General features: G+C 39.5%; 1 non-coding gene across 1 annotated transcript; it reads right to left on the bottom strand.

Moving 5' to 3' along the window:
• Positions 1-11,230: 11,230 nt before the first annotated feature.
• LOC128282860 (small nucleolar RNA R71) lies at positions 11,231-11,336 on the bottom strand. Its single transcript, XR_008273212.1, has one exon. It is a non-coding gene; the product is annotated as a small nucleolar RNA R71 (small nucleolar RNA).
• Positions 11,337-13,419: the final 2,083 nt, after the last annotated feature.

Raw genomic sequence — 13,419 nt, 5'->3', positions numbered from 1 at the left:
TCGTCAATTCGTGGCAACGGATATTTATTCTTTATCGTCACTTTATTGAGTTGATGATAGTCGATGCACAACCTCATGCTTCCGTCCTTCTTTTCACAAACAATCTTGGTGCGCCCTATGGAGAAAAACTCGGTCGGCGAAACCTCTATCCGTCAATTCTTGCAATTGGACCTTCAATTCCTTTAACTCCGTTAATGCCATACGATACGGAGCTATTGAGATCGGCGTAGTACCTGGTACAACTTCGATGCCGAATTCCACTTCTCGAACCAGTGGCAATCCCGGTAACTCCTCCGGAAAAACATCTGAATACTCACAAACCACTGGTACCGATTCGAGTTTCTTGTGCAGGAGCAGCCGCTACACTTTCAACGTCATCCGCCAAGGTTCTCTCTACACCGGGATCCATTTACTAATCAAAACAAAAATTTTAACCGTCAGAAGTCATCACACATTTAAACATTAACATTAAGGCATGTATAGCTAGACTCATACGCGCTATGGTAGTCCTAGAACCGACTAAACCATAGCTCTGATACCAATAAAAATGTAACACCCCGAACCCGAGACCGTCGCCGGAGTCGAACACGAGGTGTTAACAGACTTCAACCCACTTATTGAGAGTTTCCAGACAAGCTGCCAATCTGTGTACTAGTCACTCCAAAATTCATAACTTGAGTTTTACAACTCGAAAATCAGTTTTGCAATTTTTCCCTGAAACTAGACTCATATTTCCATCTACATATTTTTTTCTAGAATTTTTGGTCAAGCCAATTAGTACAGTTTATTAGTTAAAGTCTCCCCTGTTGCAGGGATCGACTATACTGACCTTTGTGTATTACGAATTGGATATCTCCCTGTACAGGGCTTCAATACTGATGTCGTTTGTTTCTATAGAAACTAGACTCAGAGAGGAATCTATACATATATGGCATGACTCCTAATTATCTCTGGTTAATTTACAATGATTTTCCAAAGTCGGGACAGGGGATCCAGAAACCGCTCTGGCCCTGTTTCACAAGAAATTTAATATCTGTTAACTTATAACTCATATGACCATTTCGTTTCTTTTATATAAAAGTAGATTCATCAAGGTACATTTACATAATTTATTTACTATTTAATACCATTCCTACTATTTTCAGTGATTTTTCAATCTCACGTTACTGCTGCTGCCAGCACCTGTCACTAAAGCAACTATGCCTATTTCATGATTTCCCTTTGATCTAACTAGTGATTCATCATACATGTCACAAATCATGATCATGACTAGCCATACCAGAGGCTAATAATTATCCAACATCTCCCTACTACACTATTGCCATAACATGCATTTTAACACCAAAATAATCAACCATGGCATAAGGCATGGAAATCGAATTACCAAGACTTGTGACTTAACATTTGAGAACTAAATCCAACCGAGCATTTATGCCATTTTCGCATGGCTAAAAGTTTACATACCAAAGTTCAACAAAGCATATTAGCCTATACATGCCAAAATGTTCTCCTAAACCGACTACACAAAAAAATACCAAAAGTTGCTAGCCGTGTGATGACTCCAATGACGATCACGAGCACGCAAAAAGGACGAGTCCGAGAAACCTAAAATGGCGACAAGTAAACACGGGTGAGTATATAACTCAGTAAGCCATAAGCATTATATTGCCGTTCAGTAATAATATACCATAAAAGAAAATAATTAGTGCGGGATTAAAATCCTCCATCCACACCCCAAACGGTACTATAATTCTTTAGGCATTTCGGTTTAGTCACATACCAAGCCCTACTTGATATTTCATACATTACGCCATATGACATTGCATGCATTTATTTTCAAGCATAATCACCACATAGATCAAGACTTACCAAACCAAAATTCCAAATATAAATAAAATGTCCATTCCTCATGAGCTCAAGGTGTTTACTGCGTCCGCTGTCCATGATTGACTCGGTAAGGCCGCACATAGAACATGCACGTTTATTAGAGGATGTGCAATAAGCCCGCACACTTAGTGCTTAATAGTCGAACTTCGCACACTTAGTGCTATATAATCAAACTTGCACACTTAGTGCTGTATAATTTGAACCCGCACACTTAGTGCCAATTTGTGATTATAAATGTTTACACCGCACACTTAGTGCCAAACCGATCATTCAATACATCTCACCTCTTTTCTTTCAATTCAATATTTTTATCACCACATACATACATGTTTATATATATATTCTACCATTCCATTCAGCATCATTACTTGGACATTACGACCCTTTAAATTAGTACAAAATAAGTGCTTAATGACTTACCTTATATCGGATGAAATGATTCCCAATCTACTACTCGATTATCTTTGCTTTGCCTTTGCTTGGTTCTCCTCTTTGATGTCTTGATCTAAAATGAATACATTTAGTAGTTTAATCTTCTTGCTGGATTTTTATGTGTATAACTTAATGGTTTTCACCCCATTTCACAACTATCTTTGTTCAAAATATCAAAATCTCAACCAACATTTGTTTAATGCTTCAAGGTCGAATGCATGGTCACCATTAAGCTAATCTAGTCTCAAGTATTTTAATCCTAACATACAACATCATGAATCAACTCAACCTTATAAGCCAATATTACTCCTACAACCGATTGTAAGGAGTTAACAAAGAAAATATATTTTTACAAACATATACACCCATATGGCCGATTTTACCAAATCAAATTTAACCTTACTTATCTCAAATTTTCATTTCATACTATCATCCCCATGACATAGCAAGGTTTTGAATCATGGACTAATTAGAACTAAAACTAACAACTAAGAACATGCATGAATCTCATGGCACCATATTAAACATACCTTAATCTAGCTACAAGGATGGCCAACCTATTCCAAACCAACCATGAGCAAGGACCCCTTTCTTCTCCCTTGAGATTTTCGGCCAAAAGGATGAAAAAAAAGATGAACAAAGCTTTTTTTTTTGTTTTTCTTTCTCACTTGCACGGCAATGGGGAGGGGAGGGGAAAGCCTTCACACACACACTTTTTTTTTTATTACTCATGCACCTTATTTTATTTATTTCAACATAAAACACTCACCCAACATGTTTCATGACATGTCTTGCCCATGCTTCCTTGTCATGGCCGGCCACTAGCACTTGGGGGATTTTGACATGCAAGTCCTCCCTTTTGACTACATGTACTATTAGGTCCTTATAGATTAGCCTATCATTTTCAAAAGTGACATACAAGTCCTACTAACTGAATTCACATGCAATCGACTAAACCGAAGCTTGAAATTTTCACACATTCGTAAATACATATTCTAGACAATAAATATTACGTTCAAACATTTTGGTGACTCGGTTTAGTGGTCCCGAAACCACTTCCCGACTAGGGTCAATTTTGGGCTGTCACAACCATAGCACGTATGAGTCTAGCTATACATGCCTTAATGTTAATGTTTAAATGTGTGATGACTTCTGACGGTTAAAATTTTTGTTTTGATTAGTAAATGGATCTCGGTGTAGAGAGAACCTTGGCGGATGACGTTGAAAGTGTGGCGGCTGCTCCTGCACAAGGGACGCCGCCTATTGAACCTTAGTCATCTGCGAATAATCAGGGTGAGGGGGCTAAACAAGCCTTCTTTACCATGATGAATGAGTGGGTCGCGCAATACGCCCGAACCAATTGGCTGTCCAACAATTCCGAATTTGAATAATCCACCCCAAGAGACCGTAATGCCATCGATTCATCGATCCCGTGAATTTGAGTAAGCCACCGTAGACTTGATTAGGAAGCGAGTGAGGAGTTCAAGGCCATAGTTATTGATGATGCCGAAAAGCGAGTTTCGCTTGATAACACCATTCGGTGTTTGATGAACTATCATGCACACCCGATGAATGTCTAAAGTGTGCTATATCCTTGTTGCGAGACTCGACACTATTGGTGGAGGACTTTGATCTCCATAGTCCCAAACGAAGCGAGTTACTTGGGATTTCTTTCAAGCGAATTTCAAAGAAATATATTAGTCAACGGTTCATCGATCAAAAGCGTAAGGAATTCTTGGAACTCAAGCAAGGCCATATGACAAGATACACGAATACGAACATGAGTTCGTAAGACTTAGTCGGTATGCTCGGGTGTGTGGTCGATGAGGTTGCTATGTGCAAAAGATTTGAAGAAGGATTGAATGAAGATTTAAAACTACTAGTGGGTATTTTGGAGATAAAGGAGTTCGTAACGCTAGTCGAACGAGCCTGCAAGGCGGAAGAACTTGGAAAGGAGAAGAAGAAGGCTGAATTTGAAGCTAAAGACTATCGTAAGAGATCGATGGGTAAAGCTCCGTTCTCGGCTATAAAGAAGTTCAGGGAGGACACTAATAAATCGAGGACGACTGCGGGAATTTCCATTAGAGCACGACCATCGACGGACTCCCGAGCTACTTCGGTAGCTAGTGTGGGCAATAACCGTCAAGAGAAACCTGAATGCCCCCAATGTGGAAGAAGACACATAGGTGAATGTTGGGGTAAGTCTACTAACAGGGCCTGTTATGGATGCGGTTCGAAGGACCACTTCATTCGAGATTACACGGAGCTTGATAAGAAGAATAGGATGCAAGGTGCAAGACCTAGTGGAATGACGACTAGAGGTAGACCACCAAGAATTTCAGGAGGTAGGAGTGGTAGTCAGAGAGGGGCCACTGATACGGCTGTTCGATCTGAGACCCGTACTCCTGCTAGGGCATATGCCATCCGTGCACGAGAGGAAGCATCCTCCCCTGATGTTATCACTGGTACTTTCACTCTTTTTGATACTAATGTAATTGCATTAATCGACCACGCTCTACTCATTCTTATGTATGTGAGACTTTAGCATCCAAGAAGACTCGCCTATTGAGTCTCTCGAGTTCGTAATTCAGTGTCAAATCCCTTGGGTCAATATGCGCTTGTTGACAAAGTGTGTAAGAGATGCCCTCTAATGATCCGAGAATCTGTTTTTCCGGTCGATTTGATGCTTTTACCATTTGATGAATTCGATGTTATTCTTGGTATGGGTGGTTGACCGTATATGACGCGGTGGTGAGTTGCAAAAGAAAACCGTTGACTTGAGGTGCGCAAATAACGAGATGATCCGAGTTGAGTCTACGGACTTAAAGGGGTTGCCACCGTGATATTGTCAATGTTGGCTCGAAATACGTAAGAAAGGGTGCGGCGTACCTTGCGTATGTACTTGGTGACAAAGAGTTAGAAAAGAAACCCGAATCTGCTGCGGTGGTTAGTGAATACCGGACGTTTTTCAGAAGAATTTAGGGCTTGCCACGTGCGGGAGATAGAGTTTGGTATTGAGCTTGTACAGGACTACGCCAATTTCGATAGCACCGTATCGTATGGCACCAACCGAGTTGAAGGAGTTGAAGACTCGATTACAAGAATTGACGGATAGAGGTTTCGCTCGACCAAGTTTCTCACCTTGGGGTGCACCAAGATTGTTTGTGAAAAGAAGGACGGAACCATGAGATTGTGTATTGACTATCGTCACCGAATAAAGTGACAATAAAGAATAAATATCCGCTATCACAGATTGATGATTTGTTCGATCAACTAAAGGAGCCTCGGTGTTTTCAAGATAGATTTGAGGTCGGGTTATTATCGCCATGGATTCGAGATTGGACGCACTCCAAACCGCTTCGAACGAGGTACGGTCACTACGAAGTTCTTAGTGATGCCGCTCAGCTCACTAATGCCCCTACGGTATTTATGGATTTGATGAATCGGATCTTGAGCAAGATTTGGATCGGTTCGTAGTTGTGTTCGTTGATGACATCTTGGTCTATTCAAGAAATGAGACCGAACATCTTGAACACACGAGATTAGTGTTGCAAATTTTACGGGATAAGCGGTTATATGCTAAGTTCAGCAAGTGTGAGTTACGGTTAGAGAGGTTAGCTTCTTGGGTCATGTGGTATCGGCGATCGGTATTCGAGTCGACTGAGCAAAATTTCAGCCATACTTAGCTGGAAGCCTCCAGAAATACTACGAGGTTCGAGCTTTTGGGACTTGGTTACTACCGACGGTTTGTAAAAGGTTTCTCGATGATAGCCACACCCATGACGGCTACTTCAAAAGATGTTAAGTTTGAATGGACGGAAAAATGTCGAAAAGTTTCGATCAATGAAAACTTATTTGGTGAAGCTCGATTTTAGTGCAACCCGAATCGAGCAAAGAGTTTGTCATTTATAGTGACGATCCCTACTTGGGTTGGGTTGTGTATTGATGCAAGGAGGTCGAGTTGTGGCCTATGCGTCGAGACAATTAAAGCCACATGAGAAAAATTATCCGACCCATGATCTTGAATTAGTTGCCATCGTATTCGCCTTGAAAATATGGCGACATTACTTATTTGGTGAGAAGTGCCATGTGTATTCGGATCACAAAAGTCTCAAATATTTGATGACTCAAAGAGACTTGAATCTGCGACAAAGACGTTGGCTCGAGTTGTTAAAAGATTATGAGCTTGTCATTGACTATCACGGGAAAGGCTAATGTGGTTGCGGATGCCCTAAGTCGTAAATCACCGTTTGCCTTACTGACGATGAATGTACACTTGTGCATTCTATCGACAATGTACTAGTGGCGTAATTAAAGGCCAAACCCTTGTTGACTCATCAAATTCGTGAAGCTCAAAAAGTCGATGATGAATTGGTTGCAAAACGGGCTGAATGTGTTCCGAATATGGAATCAGAGTTTCAAGTTGATGATGACGATTGTTTGAGGTTCAGAAATCATTTTTGTGTCCCAAGAAATTCAGAACTCATTTTTATGATTCTGAACGAAGCTTATTGAAGCCGAATGTCAATTCACCCGGGGAGTACGAAAATGTACAATGACACGAGACGCCGATTTTGGTGGCATGGTATGAAACGAGACATTTCGACTTTGTTTGAAGTGCTTAGTATGTCAGCAAGTAAAGGCGGAACATCAAGTGCCCACGGGTTTGCTTCAGCCAATCATGATACCTGAATGGAAATGGGAACGAGTCACGATGGATTTTGTATCTGGCTTGCCAGTGTCGGCAAGTAAGAAAGATGCAATTTGGGTCGTCGTTGATAGATTGACTAAGTCGGCTCACTTTATCCCCGTATGTACGGATTTTTCATTGGATAAGCTAGCTGAATTGTATGTTTCTCAGATTGTGAGATTACACGGGGTACCGATTTCTATTGTGTCGGATAGAGATCCGAGATTCACCTCACGATTTTGGAAGAAATTGCAAGAAGCTTTGGGTACCAAGCTGCATTTTAGCACCGCTTTTCATCCCCAAACCGATGGTCAATCCGAGCGGATAATTCAGATACTTGAGGATATGTTGAGATGTTGCATCCTCGAGTTTAGAGGTTCATGGGAATAGTATTTACCCTTGATTGAATTCGCTTACAACAATAGTTTTCAGTCAAGCATTAAGATGGCGCCTTACGAGGCTTTGTATGGTCGAAAATGCCGACACCATTGTTTTGGACCGAGCTCGGTGAAAGTAAAATTTTCGAGTGGATTTGATTAAAGATGCTGAATGAAAGTAAGTATAATTCGTGAGAGTCCAAAGCGACATCGGATCGTCAAAAGTCGACGCGATTTAAAACGAAGAGATATTGAGTATCAGGTGGGAGACAAAGTGTTTCTTAAGGTATCACCTTGGAAAAAGATACTCAGATTTGGCCGTAAGGGCAAATTGAGTCCGAGATTCATTGGGCCGTATGAGATCTCCGAACGAGTTGGCCCAGTAGCTTATAGGTTGCTTTTACCCCCTGAACTCGAAAGGATCCACAACGTTTTCCATGTTTCGATGCTTCGACGTTACCGATCCAATCCTTCGCATGTAATAAACCCCTCCGAGATTGAAATTCAAGCCGATATGAGTTATGAAGAAGAACCGATTCGTATCCTAGCTCGTGAAGTGAAGGAGTTGCGAAACAAAAGGGTTCCGTTAGTAAAAGTGTTATGGCTCAAACACGGGATGGAAGAAGCTACTTGGGAACCCGAGAACTCTATGAAAGAGCGTTACCCAAACCTATTTACGGTAAGATTTTCGGGACGAAAATTTCTTAAATGGGGAGAGTTGTGACAGCCAAAATTGACCCTAGTCGGGAAGTGGTTTCGGGACCGCTAAACCGAGTCACCGAAATGTTTGAACGTAATATTTATTGTCTAGAATATGTATTTATGAATGTGTGAAAATTTCAAGCTTCGATTTAGTCGATTGCATGTGAATTCAGTTAGTAGGACTTGTATGACACTTTTGAAAAATGATAGGCTAATCTATAAGGACTTAATAGTACATGTAGTCAAAAGGGAGGACTTGCATGTCAAATTCCCCCCCCCAAGTGCTAGTGGTCGGCCATGACAAGGAATCATGGGCAAAACATGTCATGAAACATGTTGGGTGAGTGTTTTATGTTGGAATAAATAAAATAAGGTGCATGAGCAATAAAAAAATGAGAAAAAAAATGTGTGTGTGAAGGCTTCTCCCCCCCTCCCCATTGCCGTGAAGGTGAGAAAGAAAACAAAAAAATTGTTCATTTTTTTTCATCCTTTGGCCGAAAATCCCAAGGAGAAGAAAGGGTTCTTGCTCATGGTTGGTTTGGAAGAGGATTAGGAAGAGGTTGGCTATCCTTGTATCTAGATTAAGGTATGTTTGATGTTGTGCCATGAGATTCATGCATGTTTTTAGTTGCTAGTTTTAGTTCTAATTAGTCCATGGTTCAAAACTTTGCTATGTCATGGGGATGATAGTATGGAATGAAAATTTTGAGATAAGTAAGGTTAAACTTGATTTGGTATAATCGGCCATATGGGTGTATATGTTTGTGAAAATATATTTTCTTTGTTAACTCTTTACAATCGATTGTAGGAGTAATATTGGCTTATAAGGTTGAGTTGATTCATGATGTTGTATATTAGGATTAAAAATACTTGAGACTAGATTAACTTAGTGGTGACAATACATTCGACCTTGAAGCATTAATCGAATATTGGTTGAGGTTTTGATATTTTGAACAAGGATAGTTGTGAAATGGGGTGAAAACCATTAAATTATACACATAAAAATCCAGCAAGAAGATTAAACTACTAAATGTATTCATTTTAGATCAAGACATCAAAGAGGGAGAATCAAGCAAAGGCAAAGCAAAGATAATCGAGTAGTCGATTGGGAATCATTTCATCCAATATAATGTAAGTCATTAAGCACTTATTTTGTACTAATTTAAATGGTCGTAATGGCCAAGTAATGATGCTGAATGGAATGATAAATATATATATATATACATGTATGTATGTGGTGATGAAAGTATTGAATGGAAAGAAAAGAGGTGAGATGTATTGAGTTATTGGTTTCGGCACTAAGTGTGCGGATGTAAACATTTATGATCACAAATTGGCACTAAGTGTGCGGGTTCAAATCGTATAGCACTAAGTGTGCAAGTTTGATTATATAGCACTAAGTGTGCGAGTTCGACTATTAAGCACTAAGTGTGCGGGCTTATTACACATCCTCAAATGAACATACATGCTCTACGTGTGCGGCCTTACCGAGTCAATCATCGACAATGATGCAGTAAACACCTTGAGCTCATGAGGAATAGACATTTTATTTATATTTGGAATTTAGCTTGGTAAGTCTTGACCTATGTGGTGATTATACTTGAAGATAAATGCATGCAATGTCATATGGTGTAATGTATGAAATATCAAAGTAGGGCTTGGTATGAGATCAAACCGAAATGCCTAAGGAATTATAGCACGCTTTGGGTGTGGATGGAGGATTTTAATCCGCATTAATTATTTTCTCTTATGATATATTATTACTGAACGGCAATATAATGCTTATGGCTTACTGAGTTATATACTCACTCGATGTTTGCTTGTCGCCTATTTTAGGTTTCTTGGACTCGTCCTTTTGCGTGCTCGTGATTGTCATCGAAGCCATCACACCGGCTAGCAACTTTTGGTATCTTTTTTTGTACTCGGTCTAGGAGAACATTTTGGCATGTATAGGCTAATATGCTTTGTTGAACTTTGGTATGTAAACTTTTAGCCATGCGAAAATGGCATAAATGTTCGGTTGGATTTAGTTCTCTAATGTTAAGTTGCAAGTCTTGGTAATTCGATTTTTATGCCATATGCCATGGTTGATTATTTTGGTGTTAAAATTCATGATATGGCAATAGTGTAGTAGGGAGATGTTTGACAATGATTAGCCTTTGGTATGGCTAGTCATGATCATAATTTGTGACATGTATGATGAATCACTAGTTAGATCAAAGGGAAATCATGAAATAGGCATAGTTGCTTTAGTAACAGGTGCTGGCAGCAGCAGTGACGTGAGATTGAAAAATCACTAAAAATAGGGGAAATGGAATTAAATAATGAATGAATTATGGAATCGAATCCTGATGAGTCTATTTTCATATAGAAGAAACGAAGCAACCATATGAGCTGTATGTTAAGAGATATTTAAGTTCTCGCAGGACAGGGCCAGAACGGTTACTGGAGTCCCTGTCCTGACTTTGGGAATTCATCATGAATTGACCAGAGATAATTAGAAGCCATTCCATATATGTACAGATTCCTTTTCGAGTCTAGTTTCTATAGAAACAAACGGCATCAGTATTGAAGCCCTGTACAGGGAGATATCCAAGTCGTAATGCGCAAAGGTCAGTGTAGTCGATCCCTGTAACATGGGGGACTTCAACTAATAAACTGTACTAATTGGCCCGACCAAAAATTCTAGAAAAAAATTTGTAGATGCATATATGAGTCTAGTTTTGGGGAAAATTTACGGATCTGGATTTTGAGTTTCAGAACTCAAGATATGATTTTTAATGCTACCCATATGCAGATTGGCAGCCTGTCTGGGAAATTTCTAATAAGTGGCTTGAAGTCTGTTAACACCTCGTTTTCGACTCCGGCGACGGTCTCGGGTTCGGGGTGTTACAAAGCCGGTGAAGTTTCAAATGTTGCAAACTGTAGGGCAGTTTAGTGGGTTGCCTACTGAAGATCCATGGTTGCACTTAAGACTCTTTTTGGAAGTCTACGATTCATTCAAACAACAGGGTGTTCCTGAAGAAGCCTTAAGACTAAAGCTATTCCCTTATTCATTATGAGATTATGCCAGAGTATGGTTAAATGCATTGTTGTCAGAACAGTGGAATCTTGGAATGAACTTTGTCAGAGGTTTCTACTAAGATTGAGGAACATATTATGTCCTTTAGGCAATATGAGGATGAAACATTATATGAAGTATAGGACTGATTCAAGGAGTTAATTAGAAAATGTCCAATGCATGGTTTTCAACATTGGACACAAATGGAAATGTTTTACAATGGATTGAATGCACATACAAGGATGGTGGTTGACGCATTTGGTAATGGGACTTTGCTCGATAAATCATATAATGAGGCATATGAAATTCTGGTGAGGATAGCATACAATGATTATTGATACCTCACTACAAGAGTAGGGATTGGCAGTAGAGTTGCTGGAGTAAAGGAACTTGATGCAATTACTTCCGTAATAGCTCAGGTATCATCTTTAGCGAATATGATTAAAACACTGAAAAGACTAGCTGCAGTGCAGGAAATGTAAAGTAGCTGAGTTAGCATGTGTTTATTGCAGAGAAGATATGTTTTTGATGAATGCCTATCAAACCCAGCCTCAGTTTATTATATGGGAAATTTTAATCGCAAGAACAACCCATATTCCAACACATATAATCTAGGGTGGAAGCAACATCCCAATATCAGTTGGAATAATCAAGGGGTGGGAAATTCCAGCAATGTTATTCGACAAAATGTTGCGAGTGCACCACTTGGATAGAATCAGCCCATGCCACGACAAATTGCTTAGTAAAATTCAGCTCTAAGTTCTTCATCTATGGAAGCTCTATTGAAGGAATACATGGCCAAGAACAATGCCATCATTCAAAGTCAAGCTGCATCTTCAAGAGCTTTAGACAATCAAGTGGGGCAAATTGCCAAAGCATTAAGCTCAAGATCGCAAAGAGCACTGCCGAGTGATATCAAAATTTCATGATCTCAAGGGAAGGAATAGTGCAAAGCCATTACACTTAGAAGTGGTACGCAACTACTAAGAGTTGTTAATGATACCACTATTGAAAAAGGTAGTTCGGATTTTACAAATAAGAAGAATTCATAACCAGTAGTGAAGCATGTTACAAAATAAAAGAGCAACTAGAAAAATATTAAAGCAAATTCATCTTGTACTGCCAATAAAAATGCCACAACAAAACAACCTTAACAAATGGAAGGAAGGCCACCGCCATCTTTTCCTCAGCGTCTTTAACAATCTACGGAAGAGTTTAAATTTAAGAAATTCTTAGATGTCCTGAAGCAATTACATATCAACATACCATTTGTGGAAGCATTGGAACAAATGCCCAACTATTTGAAATTCGTGAAAGATATATTACCAAAGAATAGAAGGTTAGGGGAGTTCGAAACTGTCGCTCTCACTGAAGGATGCACAACAATGCTGAGAAACAAATTGCCATAAAAACTAAAGGATCCAAGGAGTTTTACTATACCTTGCTCTATTAGAAATCATTATGTTGGCAAAGCATTATGTGACTTGGGTGCAAGTATAAATCTAATGGCTATGTCTGTTTTTATGTGACATGTGATCACCCATGTCCAAGAACTTGGACATTCTGTTTATGACGTCAGCATGCATTTAGGAACACACGGCCAAGACACACGCCCGTGTGCCAGGCTGTGCCCTTTACACGGTTGAGACACACGACCGTGTCTCTACCCGTGTGTTTACTACCATGCATTCTGGCATAATATTTTTAGGTGCAGGGGACACGTGGCCATTTCACACGCCCATGGGGCGGTCTGTGTGTCACACACGGCCTAGACACAGACCCATGTGTCTACCTATGTGGACCTTGTTAGGATATTTTCCAAGCATTTGGTCACTCTCTAATATGCATATCCACTTATAATTTTCAATAACACTTGACATGGTCTAATTATACTCTTAAATGACCTTAATATACCTCATTGCATGTAAACCTCATCTAATCGGCTTTTATACATGCTAAGTTATCCCCTTTATTTTAAGGATTTCTATGACTTGTAACTCAATTAAGCTTGGCTCGTTATCTTAACTCATTGCCAAATTGTGGCCTAACCACCCCATGTGATTTGGTCATATTACATATGACTAATTGTAATACACCATATTTAATCATCACAAGAACATTTGGACATAAACATGCACAAATTTGTAGGTCATAACCTACATCAAAATGACCCAATTCCCATGGCCATATGCAAGTGAATATGTATACTTTTATAAGCCTTCATATTGGCTAATTAAATGACACATATAACAAAATAACAAAAGCCCTAT

This window comes from Gossypium arboreum, chromosome 10 (assembly GCF_025698485.1).
Source record: "Gossypium arboreum isolate Shixiya-1 chromosome 10, ASM2569848v2, whole genome shotgun sequence".
Taxonomy (NCBI): Eukaryota; Viridiplantae; Streptophyta; class Magnoliopsida; order Malvales; family Malvaceae; genus Gossypium; species Gossypium arboreum.
Note: the sequence above shows the minus strand (reverse complement) of the source record. Positions and strands in the feature narration are given on the sequence as shown.